The sequence below is a fragment of the Vespula vulgaris genome, chromosome 5 (assembly GCF_905475345.1).
Source record: "Vespula vulgaris chromosome 5, iyVesVulg1.1, whole genome shotgun sequence".
Lineage (NCBI taxonomy): Eukaryota > Metazoa > Arthropoda > Insecta > Hymenoptera > Vespidae > Vespula > Vespula vulgaris.
Window position 1 is genome coordinate 1,805,001 of NC_066590.1, and position 23,704 is coordinate 1,828,704.

Here is a 23,704-nt window from a genome sequence, read left to right on the forward strand (position 1 = left end):
TACACACACACACACACAATTTTTTTTCTTTCTTCCTTCTTTCTTTTTAATTACAAAATATTATAATTATATATATTCCTATATATGTGTGTGTGTGTATGTATATGTATGTGTGTTTAATACGGCTCTCAAAAAGAGATTTTTATTATTTTTACGCATTGGAATCGAAACGCGTTTGCGTGTCAGGATACAGCATGCGGTCAGAGGTCAGGTGATCAAGGACCACCAGCGCTCAGCTAATGTAAACACGTTATCTCTATCCCTGTTACACAACTACTATTACTATTACTACTACTATTATACACCGTACTACTACTCCTATGTACAACGTATACTTTGTTTTGCTCGAGGTAGTACACTCGGCTCATCCGCCGTGCTGTGCTGTGCCGTCGACAAGTAAACACTTCTTCTCACGGTAATTTCCGACGTAACAACATCTCCGTTCTACTTTGTATATTTAAACATTACAGTTCGCGTTTTGTACCTTTGAATTTTATTTTTGTTTTATTTCATTCACATCCAAGTTAATTACACCTATCCTTGATAGTATTTAAAGTTCATTTGATTTACGAGAACATTTAATTCGAATCTCTAGAATGATTTAATTGGACAAACGATTTGAAATATTTTTTTCACGTCGAATGTACATATTTGTCAGCATATTGATTTCCAAATTATATTTCTCTCTCATATATATATATATATATGATATATATATATATATATATATATATATATATATATATATATATATATATGATCTATATGATCGATATAAAAAATAATACAATTCAGTAGTGTATATATATATTATAAAATAAATTATCATTATTTATTAATATCGTTTCATCGTCGTCGTCGTCATCGGATTGTTTAATCATTGAAACAATAAGAGATATCGATATACAGAACGTTTAAACGGACTTGAAAATTTGGTATATTTACCCGTAAACATTTATATCGAATTAGAAACGGCCGGGTAAATGTTTGTACGTGTACCAAATAACCAATCTATCTAGCTACCTAGCTTCCTACCTACCTACTAGCTACCTATCTACCTACCTATGAGCTCGTTTGTTCATTCCTCTTGCGAATACCCGTTTTAAACGAGGGACCACTTCCAAATGGAGTTGAATATCGCTATGAACTTTTACGATATTGTTATGTATTTACCAACCTTTAAGAAAACTTATCGATATCTAATGTACATAGATACCTACCTTTCCTAGATATTTTTCATCGAACGAGACAATTGAGACAAATATTATATTTCTTCTCAATGTATACATACGTATATATAATTTTATATATATATATATATATATATATATATATATATAAATAACGTTAAAGTTATTCTGTTTATATATCTCGTTATATATAAAAATAACGTTATTATAATTTCTTCTGTCTATGTGCATATGTGTATCTGTGTGTGTGTGTGTTATGAGTTAAATAGCTTTGTTACATTAGAATCAACGTTAGCTTGCCTAGGTAACTCAAACGAGGGAGATTACTTTGGCTTCGTCGAGATGTTCACTCTAAGCTCCATTTCTAACAACGTCAAGGTCGATGGCGGAATCAAACGAGCGAAACTCGTTGAGCGGTCGAAACGACTAGTCAACGATTCAGGAGCAATTTAAATTCGACACTGTTAACGTTCTCATTCGTACTGAATTGGATTAAATGGGAATTGTTATATCGCAGTCGTTACTCTTCCTGCTGTTAGGCAAGAATTGTTATAAGTTATTCGAATTGATTCAAGGTCGGAATAGGATAATTTATATCGCCTTCGTTATTTTTATTATCGTAATAGACAATATATCATTTTATATGACATAATATATTATAACATTATATTTGTATATTACATATATATATATATATATATATATATATAATATAATAAGTAAGTAAATCAAATAGAGATTTGACTCGTAAAGTATCTACATACGCGAAAGGTATATCGATCAGGTTGAAAAGCAAGACAGAGATATACATATATACATACACATATGTATGTATGTATGTATATAAATATACATATATCCAGTGACAATGTCCAGATCAGAATCTATGGAACTTCTTGGATAGCATGGCATAGGAAGGATGCACGAAGGAAGACGTATAGAAAGCTCTCTGTCTCCTTTCAAAGGAGGCTTTTCGGGCTTTTCGGCGACGGCGAGCCAGTGCTTGGGGGAATATGTTGAAGTATTTTAATATCCAGTCCGGTGAGCGTGCAGGCCCTACAAGCTCGAGTATTGTCCGGTCGACCTTCCTGCATGTGTGAATGGATAGGAATCCCATAGGGCTTTCTATGAGGACCTTTATTGTTTGGCCGTCCGATGCGTATCAGTGGTTGTCAAGATCAAAAATCCTTCTTCTACGGTATCATAAACAGAAAATTATTTTATAGAAATTACTTTTCTTTCTCTTTTGTTCTATTTGCTCTTGTTTACTTCTGTTCAATTTTTTGATTTTTTGATTTTTTTCAAGACTCAAATTAATCGTCGAATTTTACTTAATCAAACTGTATTATATCAGATTTACGAAAATTAATTTTATTTTTCTATCGATGATACGGATCTCTTTTTTTTTCTTTTCTTGTCTTTTTTTGTTTTTTCATAGTTTCAAGCTTTCATTTATCGATAATAATTGTATCTTAAATATTACGAATTTATGGTGGATTAATATTTTTATTTCAAATAAGTATTCGTACCCTACATCTCGTTGTATAAATTGAATGTTGATGAAAAGTAATTTAACAAACACACACACACATATATATATTATTTTCATCATTTGAAAATTTAGAAAAGTATATAAGTTAAAGAAGGAGATATATATATATCGAATTGAGAGACACTGAAGAGAAACATTTTTCGAGTGCATAGTTTTTCCGTTTACAGGAATGCATACGTATCTCATGAATCATCTTACTTGCATAGACGGTGTATGTAGGTCTTCCTTAAACTCGCATTCTGATCCGTAGAGCGGGAAAACTCGATATTGTTATGCCATAAGTTTGCGTACGATTTCTTTCGTAAAAACCGCGTTTTCCGTATCCGCTGAGCAACCGGAAGAATCTCTCTCTCTCTCTCTCTTTATTTTTTATCCTTTCTTCCTTTTTCTTTATTCCTTTATTTATCTTCTTTCCTCTCGTCGATCTTTTTGACCTTTTGTTTCGAAACTGTTATCGTGACGCGAATTCTTTTCGCAGAGCTTTTCTTTGTCCGTTTGAACATTCGTCTAACGCTTTCTCTCGTACTGAATATTCGTAGATTCGATAGTTCGTTTATGTAACGCGATCTTAATTAATTTCTTAATGAAGAAAAAAAAAAAAGAGATGAAATTCGATACGGCGTTATATTGGAAATTTCAAGACTCGTTTGTTCAGATCAATTGCGAAGAAAAGGAAATTTTATTTCAAAACTCCTTCTCTCTCTTTCTCTATCTATCTATCTATTTGATTATCTATATCAATTTCTATCTCTATTTAAAGTGTGATCATTTTTTGAAGAAAAGGAAAAAAGTTCATTTGATGATTATTACAATTTTACGTTTAGGTACTTACTTACATTGACTCTAATGACATTACAATGATGAGAATTTTAATGAAATTTATCGTTTCTCGTTCTCGATATGTTCGATATTCGATATAAAAAGAAATTAGATTTATTTATTTAGTAGCTTGTCTCTCTTGCTGATACTTCTCTCACCGAAGAGACTGCCGTAACTACTTCCTTCTCTTTTTTTTTTCTTGCTTCTCTTTCTCTCTCGGTCTTTCTGTCTCTCTTTTTCTTTCTCTTCATTCTTTTTTTGTCTACGGATTGGTTTACGCCTTTCCTTTGATTTTTTTCTTTTTTTTTTTTTCCTTTTCATCCCTCTCCTTTTTAAGATTGGCCGTGTTTGATCGCCTACTCAACTTCTTCATTCTCACTCTTTCTCTCTCTCTTTCTCTGTCTCTCTTGGCTCTCAGATAAGTTCGATGATTTTTTTCTCTTTTTTTTTTTCTATTTTTTTCCTTTTCCTTTCTCTTTCTTCTTTTTCCAATTTCCAATATAACTCTCGCATTCGTAGTTTCCTCTATACACCGGTGACCAATTCTTTCGAATTTAATTTGATCCTTAGATACGAATCCTTCATTCGATTTGATTTTTTATCGGTTGCATGAACAAACGTGTAAAATCGAGAACAAGAGATAGAGATAGATAGATAGATAAATAGATAGATAGAGAAAGAGAGAAAAGAAAGAGATATAAATAGATAATAGAGAAATTAGCATGGCTGTTAATTTATTACACGATTACATCGAAAATTTTTCTGTAAGTAATATCTCTCTCTTTCTCTCTCTCTCTCTCTATTACTTTCTACAAAAAAAAAAAAATCCGATAGATTAATAATCTAATTCGATGCTCGTTCGTAACGAGGAAGAAAGGGAGATAAAAAGGAAAAAAAAGGAAAATAAAAAAAGGAAGGAAAAAAGACGGGAAAAAAAGATAATCGAGGAAAAGGGTAAAAAATGAAAAAGGAGAAGCTTTGTTCGAGATTAACGCTGTATTTGACGAGATTTCAATTAATAGATAAATTTAGATATTACGAACTAGGATCGAGAGTGCGCCAATCCATTCGACGAAACTCTAACGCTTTGTGTTGCATGCCGGGGCAAAAGCAACGAAATTGCGCGAGGAGATTCTTCTCGCGCCAAAAAGCTTTTATGTTATTTCGGCTAAAAAAAAAAAAAAAATAGAAAGAAAAAAAAAAGAAGAACTCTCTATCCGGCTGTGTGAGTGTGTTTGCGTGTGCGCGCGCGCCCTTATGCGATTTGCAGACGTTTCCGTATGTTCCCTCTTTTTTCTTTTTTCTTCTTTTTTACCCCCTCGAACACGAAGAAGATAAATATATGAATTTTTATTTCTTTTTTTTTATATCCTTGTATTTCTCTTTTCTGTTATTGTTATTAACCCTTTTAAATTCATATGATCGAATATTAATCGTTCCAATATAAAAAGAAAACTAGAGAGAACGTTGAATTTTTTCTTAAATTAATATCCTCCTATTTTTACAATATTATTTAATCAATTTGTATTACTCTATCCCCATGAGTTATTACAATTTAATGGTATCTACGTTTCTAGGATATGTATATACATATATACATTTTTTTTGTCCTAAGTTTTAAATAAAAAAATCATATATGACAAATTAAGAAAAGTAAGTTAATTTGCAGTCACGCACCTGTATCTCTGTGTGTGTATACGTACGTGTGTGTGACTCTTATATAGAAGAAAAAAAAAATCAAAATGACTTTATTAAAGTCGATGTCTCCGGTGTATTTCGAAATGAAACAAGTTCAACTTTAATACGATAGGTAGTAGATATCACGGAAAGGGGTGAAACGGGTGAAAGGGGTAAGGGGTGAAGGGCAAGGGGGAAAAAAAGGGGGAAAGGAAGTCGAGAATCGACTAGTTCGAGTTAGTCTGGTGTTTATCGAAAGGTAGGAGGAAAACGGCGAGAAAGGCCGTCGTCATCGCGATCACGCGGAAAGGAAACGAGTCAACGAGGCGATGCTCGATAAACGTGAATCGATAAATCGAGGGAAAGTACGAGGATATGTATATATGTAAGTGAGCGAGTGCACTTGCGAGCACGTGTGTATGTGTGTGTGCGTGTGTTTGGCACAAGCGAATGTGTGCGAGTACCATCAGCGAATACTCCCTACACTTCGCTATCTACATTTTTTCTTTTTCTTTTTTTTTTCTTCCTGCTTTGTGTTTTTCTTTTTTTTTTTTAGACTTCGAACAGTCGTAGCAGGTACTATAAGTGTTATATTTTTTCCGATAAATCGAGAGTCGAATTTATCGTTGAATGATTTTTCAATCCATTCTTTTTATATTACTATTTTGAAATAACGTAACTCGCTATGGTCGATCTTTTCAATCGGCTATATTACTTGTTCTTTCTAAAGTGAAATGAAATAAGATGAAATAAAAAAAGGGAGGAAAAGAAAAAAGAAAAAGGAAGGAATAAAAAGAAGCGAGCAAAGGTAGAAAGGAAAAAGATATTAATTCGCGGTTGGGCTTTTGAAATGTCGCAGAACGATATCGAAATTCGTGCGAACGAAATATACAAATGTACGCATACACACAGAGACATACAAACGCGCACGCACACATATATACGCATATACACGTACTCACGTATAAAACGACCCGAGTAATATCATCGCGTGCGACGAAGACGAAGTGACGAGGTAACGAACGAGTTAATCAACTAATTGCCATTAATATCGCGAGTCATGGCGATTATTCTCCCGTTCCAATGAAACACGTGAAATTAACACGGGAATTGGCGATGCGAATGAAATAGAAATAGAGATAGAGATAGAAATAGATAAATAGAGATAAAGAGAGAGAGAGAGAGAGAGAGAAGGATAGATAAATAGATAGATTAGTCAATAGACAAACAAATACAGAAACAGTGAGAGACAAACAGAGAGAGAGAGAGAGAGAGAGAGAGAGAGAGAGAGAGAGAGAGAGAGAGAGAGAGAGAGAGAGAGAGAAGAATGTTTCAGAGCAGAGTAAAGCGTTTTAACTTGGTGAATTTCAGCGTGTGGGAGCATTTAGGATCGTATGAATAATAAGAGCGCCACTGGGAAAAGCAGGACGCAACGAAGCGCGGAAACGGAGGAAGCCAACCCCAAAGGAGAAGATCGGCTCTTGGAAACCGTGTGAGAAAGAGAGACACACAGAGAGAGAGAGAGAGAGAGAGAGAGAGAGAGAATCTTCCTAAAGGGAGAAGATACTTTGTCGTCTTAAACTTCTCCGATCGTTTCGTCGAATCACCTTACTATTATTTACTTATTATACGTGCTCCGGAACTTTTATTCCTCTTCTACTGCATTATTACCTACCCCTCACGCTCAAGACGAACAATCCGATTCGATTTCATTGAGTCGAGTCTCCTCGAGTCGATCTCTTACAAGACTTTCCATAGGATTTATTTTCTTTATCTTTTTCATTCCTCGTTTCTTTCCTTTTTTCTTTCCATTCTTATTTTTTTTTTTTTTTCATTGCTTTTTTTTCCCTTAGAAATATATCGTCGTACTTGTCATTTTTTTCTTTTCTTCTTCTTTTTTTATCTTACAGATATCTTACCCTAGAACATTGATATTTTCAATAATAAATTCAATTAGTTTAAGATCCGAAGATATATCGTTCAACGTTAATAAATACTTTTAGAATAGAAACTTTGTCGACGACGAGTCTAACTAATTGATCAGAGTCGATTTAATTCGACAAGAAATCGATGACCGTGGCAACTTTAAAAATGCCTTTTTTCCCCCTCCTTTTCTGTATTTTAAAAAGGATTTCATACGAAATAATATATTTATACTGTATTTTAAAAACGTAAAAATCTTACGGTGTCCTTTTAACTACGGTCTCGTTTTCCTTCTCGTTCACTTCTTCTTTCTTTCGTCTCTCTCTCTCTCTCTCTCTCTTCTTTCTTTTTTTTTCCCAAGGCTAATGGCTCGCAAGGAAAGTCAGGGAGAAAGAAAAATGGAAAGAGTCACCGTTCAGAAACGAGAAACAGCGTTTTCGCCTCGTTATCGAAGTCGAGTCTACCAAGCTACAGTCTTGTTCTCTCTCTCTCTCTCTCTCTCTCTCTCTCATTCACTCACTCGCTCTCTCTCTTTCTCTCTCTCTCTCTCTTTCGTTTTTTCTCACTCTCTTTTGTCGTTCGGTCCTAGCCTTCGAAAAGGTTTCATTAGTAAAGGACCACGCGCGGATCCTTTCGTTTGTAGTCGAGGAAAGCGCGAACGTTTTTCAGCTTACGCCTGACACCCGATGTCTTAGTCGTCGAAAAATTCGTCTAGCTTTGATTTTTTTTATATTATTATTATTGTTATTATTACTGTTATTGTTGGTATTATTGTTATTGTTATTTTGTATTTATTTTTTTACTTTATCTCATCCATTTTATTTCAACTTTCTCGACGAAGAAAACATTGGGAAATGATCGAAACGATAGATCATCATTGGACACGTATACAGATTCTAATATCTTTTGATAGAACGATAAGAATTTATCTTAAAAGATTTATTCATTTTCTTCCTTTAATTATTTTCGAACGATCGATATCTAACGAGTCCGACGTTCGAATTTCAATTATCACGCGACGAGAATTTGCGAGAGGAGAATTTTAATTAATCACGATTTATCATGTTTCACTGAGTGTAAAATAAAACATTTCGAGAGTACTTAAACAATCTTGTATCGTTAGATTTTTAGAATAATGACATATAATACCATATATTTATCTTATCTATGAACATTTATGAATGATATTAAACAATTAGAAAAAATATCTTTCGCTGATATATCAATATCCTAAATTCTCGAGAAAAATTCGACGAAACAATAATTATAATAAACGATCTCCGTCGATGATATCGATTATCTCCAAGAACAAAAAAGAAGAGAAAGAAACGAAAAGAGACAGAAAGAGAGAGGGTAAGAGAACAAAATAATGATAAAGAAAAAAGATAGCTGAGTGGGTGCAAAAAAGCGTGCTAAAAGCCGCAACGAGCTAATAACCGTAGCGACTAGATTCTAAAGAAGTAGGGTGAAGAAGGGAGTCCTTAGTTATACGCATACATACATACATACATAGATACATATATATATTATATATACACATAGGGAGATCATCCTCGCAAAGTTGTGCCGCACGGTTGCTTGGTCGATTCGCAAAGACGATAGTCTTGGAAAGCCGCTTGGAGCTCGGCAGCTAGCACGTTATATTCAATAAAACCCAAATGTACCGCGAGAGACCCTTTTTCTGTCTCCCCGTTCTATCTGCTCGCATTTTTACCCTCCTATCCTTCCTTCTTTCTTCTCTCTCTCTCTCTCTCTCTCTCTCTCTCTCTCTCACTGTCTGTCTATTTTTTTCTTTCTTCTTTTCACCAACAGCAAGATCATTCGTCGAGGTTTATTTTGCGTAAGCGACGAAAGTCGCCCTCGGGCTGTATAAGGCGTTTCTCTCTCTCTCTCTCTCTCTCTCTCTCTTTTCTTCTTTGCTTCCTTTTGCTAGCTCTTCTTTTTGTCTCTCTCTCTCTCTCTCTCTCTCTCTCTCTCTCTTTGTATCTTTCCGTCTCTCTCTCTTTTTATGCGCTCTTCTTTACGGCGAGAGCTGGTTCACCTTCTTCGTCATCTTCTTCTTCTACTTCTACTTCTTCTACTTCTCCTTCACCACCATCACCACCTCCTCCTCCTCCTCCTCCTCCTCCTCCTCCTTTTCCTCTTCTTCTTCTTCTTCTTCTCCTTCTTCTTCTTCTTCTTTGGTGTCAGATCCAGCGAAACGAAGCTCTCGGTCCAAGGCTCTCGGGTCAGCCTCCAAGGGGTAACGAGCATCCACGCGTTACTTTCTGTTTTTGATGGAAATTAATTTAAAGCGCGCGTTTTAATCAAGAGAGTGCCGCCCGAGGTGCGCCGTACTCCTACTTACCTTTTCTCCGAACCTTTTTATTTTTTCATATTTTTTTTTAATTTTTTTTCATCTTTTTTTTTATCCTTTTCTACTCTTCTTATTTTTCCTCTCTCTTTTTATTATTATTATTATTATTATTATTATTATTACTATTATTTTATTATTTCTTCTTTTGTCTGTTTTGCTTCCTATATTTCCCCTTTTTTTCATCTTTCCTCTTTTTCCCTTCCTCCTTTTTTTTCTTCTTCGTTTCTATCTCTCTATACATATATATACATGCGCTCGCACACACACACACACACATCATTCTCTTTTATTTTCACAGGTTTTTCTTCTTTTTCCTGTTCTGTTTGTTTGCCTTTCTTGTTTCTTTTATGTTTTCAACCCCGAAGGTATCACTTTTCTAGTATATAAACCCTTTTACGTTGAAAAATAATTGTTCATATACTTCGTTTTGAATAATTCCTATTAATTTTCAACCAATTCCGCATACATGTTTTATTTTCGTTTCGACGTTTAGTGAAATTCGTTTCTTTCTCTTACTAAGCCGCGTTTTATCGTCGAGCATTATTTCTACTTGTTTTCGTCAGTCTCGGCGACACGTAAAATGACGTTCCTTCTTCTTGTCCAAAAGGGATAGCACGTTAAGGTTAGCTGAAACGACAGAGATGAAGAAAGAGAGATAGAACGAAACACGAAAGTGAGAGAGTAAGAGAGACTGAGAGAGACAGACAGACAGAGAGAGAGAGAGAGAGAGAGAGAGAAAGACAGGGAGTAGCGATGAAACTCCATGAAGCTTCACTCGGTTGAGCTTGGTATGAGGGTGTTATTGGGTCGCGGCCACTTAATATGCAAATGCAACGTGGAGTCTGGCTGGGCCCCGACGTCACCCGGACCACCAGACGGCAGTCAACAGGGCCAATACTTTAATTTACATTTAAAATTGCTCAAGGCTTGACAGCCGACACCTTGTACTACTCCACCCCAATTCTCTCTCTCTCTCTCTCTCTCTCTCTCTCTGTCTCTCTTTCTTTCTGTCTCTTTTTCTTTCCGTCTCTCTTTTCGTATTCTCGAAACGTAACGATAACCTCCCAAGAATTTTTCTTTTCGATTGTTCGAAAAGAAACGACGAGAAAGAACAGAATGAAACAAAAAAGTTTGTTTCATATTTTCTTCCTATATTTTCTCTTCGTCGATTAACTAAAATTGAATTTACGAATACATACATACATACATATATATATATGTATATATATGTATGTTGTATCGATGCACGATAGTTGGAATAGTAGTATCCTATCACCGTTCGGCCGAACAAATAATGCAGGAAGCAGTTTGTTTACCAGTTACCGAGGAAAAAAATGTCGACCGTGAGTATTTACATATACTATGTGACAACGTGTAATCGTTATACGTTGGTAGTGTTAGGATAGAATGAACGCGACAAAGGGAAGGAAAGAGACAGAAAGAGAGAGAGAGAAATAGAGAGAGAGAGAGAGAAAAAGAGGGAGAAATAGAAAAAGGGAGACAGAGAAAAAGAGGAAGAAAAAAAGGAAAAAGAAAAAACATGAAAAAGATGATGAAAAAAATTGAGGAACACAAAAATATAAAAAAAAGAAAAAAAAGAAAGAAAGAAAGAAAGAAAGAAGAAAAAAAAAAAAGAGTTAATAAAACATTTCGCAGACGTTTTATACAATACATACATACATACATACCAACCCAACGTTATGTATAACCATATTATATTTTCGTCAGGAGTAGTATATCGCCACGGCGAATTGTCTATTTACAAAAGCGCGCCCGTGTGTCATTCTCCCCATCGGTGAATTTCGATGGGTTGGCGAACTCACGCTCGCGCGAGCGCGGAAGCTCGCGCGAGCGCGGAAGCTCGCGCGAGTTACTGGCGTAGAAGGGACGTAGAACGACGACGAATCCTTCGATCCATCGATACCGCAACGCGTCATTTCGATGACGGCCTGGATTCAGAGGGGTGACCTACCCTCTCATACCAACCCTCTACCAACCCTTACACAGACTCGTCCGAGCTTCCTCGCTTTCCCCCGACCACCGCCACCCTGTATTTCACCCCCTTTCGAACCACTCTCTTTCTCTCTCTCTCTCTCTCTGTCTCTCTCTCTCTCTGTCTCTCTCTCTCTCTCCCTGTCTGTGTTTCGTTCATGCTCTTCTCAGTAGCGACGCAGCGCTCGGTGTTTAGTACAAACACGCAAAAGCATCCGAGGGCTTTGCCAATCGTGCTTTTTGCCTGACGAAGAGGATTTGCTCGCATTGCCGGCCGGTCGACGCTCGCCATATTGGCCGTCTACGATAATCGTTTACCGTTTGTTGTATCGCATATACGATTTCACGTAGCACCGTCGTCTAAAATAACGCTTTCTCTCTTTCTATTTCTCTCTCTTTCTATCTCTCTTTTACTGCTCTCTCTCTCTCTCTCTCTCTCTCTCTCTCTCTCTCTCTTTTTCTTTGTTTCTTTCTATCGCGTGGGCATGTACGCGCGCGCGCATATAGGTATAGCAGTATAATTCTACGTAAATATCGATCGCTTCTTTGTGAAAGTATGTAATTACTTTCTGCTCAAATGGAACGACGAACCAAGAAGGCTCGTTACGCAGGACGAAGGAAAATCATTTTCTTTCGTTCCTTCTTTTTGTTGTTTCCTCTTTTTTTCCTTTTTCTTCCTATTTCCTTTTCTTTTTCTTTTTTTTTCATTTTCTTGTTTCTTTTTCCTTCCTGAAAGTTTCGGCGCAAAAGTTATCGTCGTTAAATTATCAGAGCGAAAAAGCGTGCAGCTACTTATATCTATTAATAGGATCCTCTTCCTACGTAAAATATATATATATATATATCCCTTATTATATCCCTTATTATACACACACACACACATACATATACATCCCTTCATTATCGTAATGATCGAGAAAAAGATGCGAAAAGTATTTTACGATGAAGTATCAGAAATCGATAGGTTCGAAAAAAGATCATGGATATGTATATTGTATATGAATAAGGTATACATAACTATGTATATTTTAGAGAAGAGTTGATAGGTCGTAGTCGAACATACATACACAAGTACGTACATAATAACACGCGGTTGTTCATTTGTTAGGGGAGTATCGAAGGCAGGAAACATGGTAGGAATAGGGACACTTTCTTGTTTGGTGGAAAGCCGCAATACCGGATCTCGTATTGGGTCGTATCGGGTCGTAGATGGGGTCGCAATATTTGGCAGCCGATGAAGTGGTTACCCGGTTCGACAGGAAACGATTCCAACTCCTGCGAAGGGTGAAGTACACGGTACGATGCGTTTGACGCTTTGCTCTCTGTTTATCCAACCCTTCCTATCTACTTCGTCATTTGCTATCTCTTTCTATCTCTATCTCTATCTCTCTATCACTGTCTTTAGCTACTATCTCTTCTTCTTTCGTTTGTCACGTTTCTCGCAAACAAATGCAAGTTCGAAGGCCAGCTAATTTATACTCCGTCTCTCGGTTCTTCCTTAAGTTAAGTTTTAGAATACCTTTACGCATTAACCAGACTCTATCTTTTTTTTCTACTTCACTTAAACTGATCGACGAGGAAAGGATTAATCGACAAGAAAATGCCGATAATTTGGGACTTTGTAAGTTTCCCAAACTTGGTTTCTCTCTCTCTCTCTCTCTCTCTCTCTCTCTCTCTCTCTTTCTCTCTCTGTGTCTCCTTCTTTCGTTCGTTACATCAAAAACATTGATAATTCTCGTAGAGATATATTAGTATCGATCGTTGTCAATCGATATCATTTCATCGACGTTGTTTAAAAATTCAGAAATTTTTTTCTTCTCTCCTTTTCCTTTCCTCTTCTTTTTTTTTCTTTTCTTTTTTCCTTCTTCCAATGAATAGAGATCGATGCTCATAGATTCTTCCGACGGAGACCCTTGGACTCGGCCGATCGACGTTCCTATTCTCGCGAGATACGCTCATTTAAATGAGAGTGAGAGCTAAATTTTACCTCGATTAAGTCTCAAAAATTCAAGCGCACGAACCCCTCTCCCCCGACTACCCTTCAACCTCACCGTTCGTACAGGGTAAAGGGGTTGTACGCCAGGCAATTTGAATATTTATAAGGAGGAAAGGAGGCCCTGTGAAATTTCCAAGTAGGTTTACAGATATCGCCGATTCAGACAGCTCTGAATACATTAATGGAATTCGAGGAGACTCTCCACGATTTGACGCACTCTTTCTTTCTCTTTCTCTCTCTCTCTCTCTCTCTCTCTCTCTTTCTCTCTGTCTCTATCTTTCTCATTGTCCGTCTGTCTCTTTTTCTCATTGCGTTTCCGCTTGAACGATGCCAGTCCCGGCAGAGAAATTTTCTTGAACAAACCCCTAACATAACTCTTTGCTTTTTAAGCAAGTTCCGCTTGAAAATCGTCCCAAGGCGATCGTTTGTGAAGATTTCACAATCGATACTTGGAATATCTTAGAGAGATAAGCGAATAAGAGAAGAAAGTTTTGATTAAATCAATGGCCGTTAGTTAGCGAATCGTGCCGCGTATCGTTCAGTTATAAGTGACTTTTTGGAGAAAAAAGAAAGGAAAAAGAAAAAAAGAGAGAAAGAGCGAAAAAGAGAAAAAAAAACAAAGGAAAAAAAAAGTATTAAAACCGACGGGTGGAAAAGTGCCCAATTATCGAACGTGCGTCCAATGCTTTCGCATTATATTCGCGATATGTATCAAGAGAGATAAAAAGAGAGAAAGAGACAGGGAGAGATAGACAGAGATAAAGAGAAAGAAAGGTAGAGACAGCGAATGGATGAGAAAAAGAGAGATAGACGTACGTACACACGTATACGCGTGTACACACAGAGAGAGAGAGAGAGAGAGTCGGATTGGTATATATGAAAAACAAACAGCTTTTTCGCCGTTTGATTATCGATCAGTTAAAATCTCCAATTGATATCGAGATTGCCTTAATTGCGTGTATTTGCACGAAAATAAATCGCGCGAGGTGGGTACCAGTGTATACGATACGCAGGCGCGCGTAACCAAACGCGCAGAGAAAGGGATAGAAAGAGAGGAGATAGGCCACGGGACAAATAGGAGATGAGTCGACGTCGGCCGAGTCGCTAATTATTCGTGGAAATTCATGAATTCCGCCGTTCGATTCGCTCTCGCGTTCAATTGCGAGTTAGTGGGGAGGTGGTAGTTCGTTTGTTCGTTCGTTCGTTCGTTCGTTCGTTCGTTCGTTCGTTCGTTCGTTCGTAGGGGTTGATCGTAGGGTGGCTCGATGTGGCCGGAGTTTGAGGTCCCAGATTATTCCCAATTTTCTGACTTTAACATGCTTCGCTACGGCTGGGATTTTTATTCCAAATTATTTTCATATTTCCCTGCCGCTCGACATTAATCAAACGTTAAAAGCCACTCTCTACCACGACCGTACTATGTTCACCACCTTCACCATCACCACCAATGGCTCACGTCCTCTCTTTCTCTATCTCTTTTTTTCTTTCTCTCTATCTATCTCTATTTCTATTTCTATCTCTATCTCTTTCTCTATCTCTATCTCTCTCACGCACCATTTTTTAAACCGGTTTAAATCATAAGCCGAAACGTACGCTTCGAATCGACGCTATACTTCTATACTTCTATCTGTCTCTCTCTCTCTCTCTCTCTCTCTCTCTCTCTCTATCTATCTATCTATCTCTTTCTCTCTCTACTTCTCTCTCTTTATCTCTATCTCTATTTCTGTGTCTGTCTCTCTCTTTCTCTCTTTCTCTCATACTTTCATTCCCTTTTTCGTATTTACCGAAATCCATTTTCGGCTACATGTCGGTGCTCCATTTTTGGATTTTCTCCTTCTACGTAAAGTTAAAACGCATCGTTGGTTGGCCAACTTTGACGGAATTTGTTTGTTCCGAATATGTTTTTAACAGATTACCCGCGATAGGCTTTCCTGCGACAGGATCGAACAAAAAAAAAAAGTTTCTATGGGAATGAATTTTGTCGGCTTGGTTTCTTTTTTTCGTGTTTTCTTTCTTTTTTTCTTGTTTCACCTTTCGCTTCTTCTATTTTCATTTTGTTTTTTATTACCTTCATCTCAAATACATGATCGATGGTCCTTTTATTTCGCGCGCACATTGTATCTTTTTTTTTCTTCTTAATTTTATCTATTGTTTAGCTGATTATTGTTGCGATTCATCCTCTCTCTCTTTCTCTCCTCTCTCTTTCTATATGCGTGTGTATGTGCTGTCTATCTCTCTCTTTCTCTTTTATCGGATTAGGCATCGGGTAACCAATTGTAAATACGGAGAAGGTAAGACGCAGAAAAGGGGAATTGAAGTTTGCTAAGGTTGTAAGAGGAGTCACGCTGGTAAATATCTTTCTTCCCATTTCGACTAAACTCTAACTCATGTCTCTTCGATCGATCTGTCACTCTCTCTCTCTCTCTCTCTCTCTCTCTCTCTCTCTCTCTCGCTTTGTCTCTTTCTCTTTCCTTCCTCAGCTTCTCCTCTGATCTCTGAGATTCGGTCGTCACAAACTGTTTCGCTTCGACGAATCGAACATTTGCCCGAATGTTCTGTCCGGATAGGGTGGGACGGGACGGAACGGGACGGTAGCGTGTATTAGATTAATTCTAGTTTTCTTCTCCCTTTTTTCTGTCGGATAAATTTTCAGGTCGTCGTATATAAATCGAACGGCAGCGTAGCGTAGATACATACATACATACATAGGTATATCGTTAGATATCGAGACTAACTCTCTGCTCGATTAATTCACTTCTTTCTCTGGTAACATCGTAGTGGAGACTGTTGTTGGGTCGGACAAATGAATGATAATAAGATTTGATCGTTTAAATGAAGACCAAGGGAAAAAAAATGGAAAAAAAAACAAAAAGATCAACAAAAAAAGATGAGAAGAAAAAACGAATTATTTCGTGGATTTTATAATATATAATTAGTGAAAATTTCCTTTGTTCATTCAAAATATCTTTTTCAGTCTTTTAAAAAAATTTCCTCGCGTGTATACACATACCGTAGCATTCCTCTTTCTTTCTCTCTCTCTCTTCTTCTTCTTCTTCTTCTTCTTCTTTCTCCTTTTTCTTTGAGGTAAGAGGATTATGTCAAAAAAAGAATTAAAAATGTCAAGTTGAAAAGTGGTGCTTTGCGTACTCGAGGGGTAGGAGCATATTGAAAGGACCATAAAGAAGGAGGATAGTGCCGAAGGAGGAGGTGAAGGAGGAGGAAGAGGAGGGGAGGAGGAGGAGGAGGATGAGGAGGAGAATCCCTCAGGCGGTTGGTGGATACACCACGTTGGAAAGAGGGATCGTCCTCTTGGTTGAAAGGACAAGACGGTGCTCGGAGGGCTAGTAAGAGTAAAAGGTGAAGAGGAGTAGTTGCTCTCTCTCTCTCTCTCTCTCTCTCTCTTTTCTTCTTTTTTTATCCTTCTTCAAGCACGATCTCTTCATTTTCTTTGCTACTCTTCTTTGCTGATTCTCTCTCTCTCTCTCTCTCTCTCTCTCTCTCTTTCTTTCTTTCTATCTGTCGTTCTCTCACCAATGTTGCATAGAGAGAAAGAGAGAGAGAGAGGGAAAGAATCTCTCGTACAAGTCAGTTTGCCTTTTACATTACATTTATTTTACTTCATTTTTCGCAGGAATAAATGTCTTCGAGGCTTTGCCAGTCGGTTAGGAAAATACTTTCATAATGCTTCGACTCTCTCTTTCCCTCTTTCTATCTCTGTCTGTCCTTCTTCTTTTTCTTTTTCTTTTCTTTTTTCTTTCCTTCTTCTTTTTCTTTTCTTCTTCTTCTTCTTCTTCTTCTTCGTCACGTTACACTTTTGCTCTTCACCCTCTCGTATCCTTTGTCCGTCTCGTTCTCTTTCTCTTTCTTTCTCTTTTCTTGTTTCTTTTCTTCTTCCTCTTTCTCAGATTACATCTGAAAGAACGTACACGATAAAGAATTTATATGTATTTGTGTATGTGTGTGTGTGAAGTAGAGAGATAGTAGAAAAAGAGAGAGAAAAGGAGAGAGAGAGAGAGAGAAAAAGCTACCCTTTACTCCTCGTTCCACATCGGTAAACTTTTTGATGTAACTTTGAATATCGTTTCCCTGCTTTCCGTTTACTCGCAGAAAAATATTTATTTTACATCCACGAGGAGATCGTTATTAATCTTCTTCGTTTCGTGATAATTCTCTCTCTCTCTCTCTCTCTCTCTCTCTCTCTCTCTCTCTCTCTCTATCTATCTAGAAAACATTTCAAAAGTATTTAATAGATAACGTTTAATGTTAAATGCTTTTATAAACCTCGAACTGTAAGATGATACAAATAATTTTGCGATAGTCGTCGTAGCTTACCCTCGAAGATTAATCGACATGTAAGAATGATATCTCCCTAGATAGCTAAGTCTCGAGATTTCGGAAATAGTTCAGAGTTTTGTAGCATCCATCGAGACGGAAGACCGCCGGTTGACTTTACCTGACTCAACTGGCTTCGCTGGTAATTCGAGAGGAAGCTTTGGACGCCGACGAGAGTTGGCTGATTGCGTGCCACGAGGGAGAGACCACATACTCTCTCTGTCTATCTCTCTATTTCTCTCTTTCTCTCTCTCCGTTGCTCCTATCCCTTTAACTTTAACGAAGTTAGCGATAAAATCGGCGTAACTGGTTATAACGTCCAATGGGATTCCTTTCCAACGTAGGTATTATATTTTTCATTTCATTTTCTATCAAATGCTTGTCCTCGTTAAGCCTTCTTTTTTTCTTTTTTCTTTTTAATCCCTGAACATAGACTCGTACGCGACGCCATGCTTTACTACGTGTTATTACGCAAGTAGTCTACATAATTTTTTTTTTTACTTTTCTTTTCTTTTTTTTCTTTTTTTATAACATTATCTTTCATACAATTAGGTTAATTCACAAACGAGTACCATCTCATTGTAACACATTTTTAACATATAATGACACACTTGTTTGTGGCTCGATACAAATGTCGAATATATATGATATATATAAATTTATAATTATAAATAATAGAATGTACATATATACATTATATACATTATACATACATATATATGTATACATATTGTATTAGACAAAGTATCATTAGATTATAATATATATCTAATATATATATATACATATAAATTTATAATCGTAAATAATATAATGTACATATATACATTATAAATATTATACATTAAACGGAGTATCATTAGATTCTGTACAGTACAAATATCTATCTAATGACTAATATTTGAAACATCGAGAAGAAGAGAAAAAAAAGAATGAAAGAAAGAAAGAAAAAAGAAAGAAAGAAAGAAAAGAGCATGCTTGTACTATCGAGAAAATCGATCGTTTCTACGTTAGCAATGCACTGCAGACGAAACGCATCGTCGGAGATTCGACGTTGGATTCTAGTTAGAACGTTCACATCGATACGACGCGATGCGACTCGACGCGACGCGACGCGACGCGACGCTACGCTACGCTACGCGACGCGGTTCGGTCTTCACAATGGAACGGGTTGAATCAAAGGAGGACATTATTCCCGGACACGTAGGAATATTCTGAATCCCACGTGCAATAGAATGCGGCCATTGTACCGAGCGTTTCAGCCGGCGAGCATTGATTCCTAATCGACGCACGGACGCGCATAGTGTTTCTCCCTTCGCACCTACCTACCAACCTACCTATCTACCTACCTACCTACCTACCTACCTACCTACCTACCTACCTACCTACGTGTATGTATTACATAAATATATAGCTACTACCTATCTACCTTCTACGAACTTTCGATATATCGTGAACGAAACAAGGAATGAATCTATGTACGCGAGTTATGTATGAAATAATCCTTTCATTCAAATAGATAAATGCATACAGGCACGTACGTAGATAATAGATACATATGTATATATGTATGTATGTATGTATGTATGTATATTAGGAAGGCATTTTTAGAAGATAGATTATTTTAAAATATTCCTTAAGTTCATAGTTTCGATAACATCGTTCCTTAATTAAGGCGCACATGCTTCTCCATTAATTGGTACGATCGAGTTGGGTAACGTTATTTCGTAGGACAAACATAGCTTCAAATTTTGACTTAATCGGTAATACCACCGATACACACACACACACACACATATATATAAGCCCCGTTGTGACGATAAATCAAGACATTCTATACCTGTGTGACTACAAATACATATGCAATATATACTATATATACTGTAATATACTTCTAGGTATCGTTTCTAGGATCATGTTCATTCACTGAGACTGTCCTAGTCCCGATGACGAAGGATACGATCGTGACGTACATACGTGCGAAAACGATATTTCACAGACAGTTTGATGAGCTTCGCACATTAAGCCGGGGATAAGTAATTATCGACTGAACAGTGACCAGCCACCATCGTCGTTGGTCGGCCACTCCCTCCTGAGGTGTCCCTGTGCGTGTCACCGCATTAACCACCTCTATATAGACATCGTTCTCATCAAAGTTCAAACGCTGCATATCTCCGATACGTCATTGTAACCTCTCTGCACGGCTTAATTAACGAGACTCGACGGTGTGCCACGGAACCAAAATTAGTTTCCTTCGCTTGGCCAACCTTCGATCTCGAATATCCTTCAGACAGCCCTTATTCTCTTCTTCCTTCGTATTCCTATTTTACTCTTCGTTCTATTATCATCGGTTTCATCAATATTCCTTCGTACTTCATTTACGATTTATTTAGAAAATATTAATAGGATCGAATAAATTAATATTATTGTTTTCGTATTATTTATGCACTTATATAAGTATATATCTATATACGCATATATATCTTTTTCGTTTCTTTTTTTCCTTTTCACTTTTTCTTCTTTTCTCTCTTTTTTTTTTTTTTTTTTTTTTAACGATAAGAAAAAAATATCCACACCTTTCACTCGCCGAGGATACAAGTGTCAAACAGTATAATGAATATTTTGTTTTTTCGATATGTTTCAGATATATGAGAATCCGATGTGTTATTATCTACAAAGCCATTGGAAACGATCAACGACGGACATATGTGTATCGGTGAGATAATGAAATTTTCCATTTGTATATTCTCCGATCGGGAAAGATATCACAATCGTATCTGTTCGTATTTATTTACACAAAACGTGATTTTAATAATCTCGACGAGCGTAGGAAACGTCGAATAATCATCGGCCGTGTGAAAATGAACGAATGAGAGAAAGAGAGAGAGAGAGAGAGAGAGAGAGAGAGAGAGATAGATTGATAGATAGATATAAATATATAGAGACAGAGATAACGAGAAGTTTCTTCGACACAGTAGGGAATTCAAAGTCAATTTCGAGTTACGTTTCACGTAGACTCGTTTTAAGTCAGAGAAAGAGATAATTAGATAATAATAAAAGGAGATAATTTAAGAAATAATTTTAAATTAAGAAAGATATATATATATCTTTTTCTCTCTTTCAGTCTTTCTCTCTCTCTCTATCTTTTTTTTTCTTTTCTTTCTTGATTAAAAATGCGGATCGACAATATCGATATGAAATCATTCCCGAATTGGAAATTAGTTACTAACGATAATTAAAAAACGAAACGATATGAAAACCTTAGGTATTCGTGATGTCTATACATCCAACAATTTATCTATTTATCTTGGTCTTATTATTTTTTACGAGTTCCTCAAACCATCCAGTCTAGAGGATATTAAAAGACCAATGAAAGAATCTTGCTCGTTCAACGAGTCGGCTTCCTTCCCTCTTTCCAAGTTCTCTCTCTCTCTCTCTCTCTCTCATTCTTTTTCCATTTCGTAAGCTTATATCCTTAATTAATAACCCGATTGCTTCTACAACGATACATAGGGTATTCAGTAGGCTTTTTCTACCTTTCGTTATCATCTTTCTCCTCGTCGAGAAGAGTCTTCGAAGTCGAGTTCGAATTCCGTCTCCTGCTTGGAGAATATCCATCCCTTCCATGATAGAGTGAAGAGTGGTTAGTTCTAGCTCGTCGATGCTATTCAAGTAGACGGGCTTCCGTGTAGTCGAAAAGAGAAAAGAGAAAAGAGAAAAAGAAAAAGAAAGAAAGAAAGAAAAAGAAAAAAAGATAGAAAGAAAAGAAAGAGCAAGTAGATAAGGCAAGTTTTCTCTCTCTTCGTTTTTTCCTCTCTCTCTCTCTCTCTTCCTCTCTCTTTCTTTCGGAGATATTTCATAATTTTCTGACGTTTTTATTTCGGTCACACAATCGGTAGGGTCGCCCTTCTCTTCGTAAGTCCGTTCATTCTCGTAATTATTTATATTTCAATAAAACCCATACAATTAAGATTTTCTGTTCGAAATGTATGTATGCTGTGTCTAAAGGAAGTAAAAAAAAAAAAGAGAGAAAGGAAATAGGAAACGTGAATAGAGAGAAAGAGAGAGAAAGAGAAAAGAAGTTTGAAAAAGAGGAGACAAAAATCAACGTAGGCTGTGAGTCAAGCGATACTCGTTCAACCTTTCTAATATCAATTAACAAAACACAATTACCGTGTAATTACCGAGCGAAGAGAATGGCCATTGGCCATCGGCGTCTCTCTTGGAGAAACCAGCTTGTTCCGTTACGTTCTCTTCCGGTTGGACTTTGCTACAAACACACTCACACATCCTATCTCTCTCTTTGTCTCTCTTTCGCTCTTGCAAGTCACGATACAAAAGCAGCAAGCTTCCTTTTTTCCCTCGCTTTCGTAATTGCCGACCATCGTGTGCGTGCGTACATCTATCCATATGTGATAATATGAGCGTATACGTGTGTACGTGTATATAACGTGTACGTATGTGTCCCCATCGGCGCACTTTGGACCGCGATATAGACGGAAAATTCAATATCGTGTCTCCCGCCACCCTTTCCCCCTTGACTCAGCCCTACCTCCCCCCCGAAACTCTTCCACCTCCCCCTTCTCCTCCTACTCCTCCTACTCCTCCTACTCCTCCTTCTCCTCTTATCCCTCCTACCCCACCTTCCCTTCCTCCAACCCCACACCTGTAAAGGTTCGGACCCTTTGTATCGAGCGCGTCGCGGCTTCTCCAACGAGCGAACTTTCGATATTGCAGAAAGCGTCCTTAATTTTGCTTTCCAATGTACGAGAGAGAGAGAGAGAGAGAGAGAGAGAGAGAGAGAGAGAGAGAGAGAGAGAGAGAGAGAAAGAGAGAGAAAAAGAGAGAAAAAGAGAGAAAGAAAGAGAAAGAGAAAGAGAGAAAGAACGTCCGTGTAAGAGAGCAAGCGAAAACACCGAACTTTCATCCCTTTCTCGTAAAATCGAGCTCGAAAGAGAGAAGGAGAGTATGGTAGTGGAGATGGAGGGTGGAATGAAGAAAGATGGACGTTGTCGTTCCCGAGGAATAACAAAAATATTTCCAAGTAAATAGATGTAACGGGTACCTATACACGTAACTACATACATATTCATGCAGGTATGTAGTGGATATATTCCTGTATATAAAAGTTCGTTAAATATTTCACAATTTTTCACGATAAAACCAGTTCCGCTTCTATTTAAATGTCAGATACATATTATCGCCGTAGTAAGAAAGGAGGAGGGTGAGCTTCTTTTGTAAGGGGACAGAAAGATAAAATAAAATAAGATAAAATAAAATAAAGAAGAAATCAAAAGATAAAGGAACAAAAGATACAGAAAAAAAGAGAGAGAAGGAGAGGAAAAGAAAAGAAGAAAAAAAAGAAAGGAAAAAGATATATACTTACGAGTACTTATTTACGGCTACGAAGAAGAAGAAGGAAGAGGAGTAGGAAAAGAAGAAAAAAAAAAAGAAGAAAGAAACAGAAAAAGTTCGTGTCGCCATTATATTCGTCGCTCGCGGTTCATCTTCTGTAGTACATCCTTATTATCGCAATACCATGGCGGGACGAACGACTATTGCGTAAGCAGCTTGATCTGTCGGGAGACCTTTCTGAAATCGAAGACGGTTGTAACTATAAAGGATGCCTAGCTTCGGGGCGTGCTTCGCTCGGTACTCGCTTTATTACAAACCCCTTCCTACTTCGTTCTTTCTCTCTTTCTCTCTCTCTCTCTTTCTATCTCTGTCTCTCTTTCTCCCTCTCTTGCGTTTTTCGCTCGATACGGAGACACAGTACACACCTCCTGTCCAACCCCCTCTCTCTCTCTTTCTCTTTTCTGCTTTTACCCTCTAGAATCTTTCTCTCCCTTTCTCTCTCGTTTACTCCG

At 37.2% G+C, this 23,704-nt stretch overlaps 1 long non-coding RNA gene across 1 annotated transcript in view; it reads left to right on the plus strand.

Annotated features, from left to right (window-relative positions):
- Positions 1 to 23,704, plus strand: part of LOC127064046 (uncharacterized) — a 96,754-nt gene that overhangs the window by 54,195 nt on the left and 18,855 nt on the right. Inside the window, exon 3 of the long non-coding RNA XR_007781576.1 lies at positions 20,482 to 20,553. This is a non-coding gene — a long non-coding RNA (uncharacterized LOC127064046). The remainder of the gene's footprint in view (positions 1 to 20,481; positions 20,554 to 23,704) is intronic.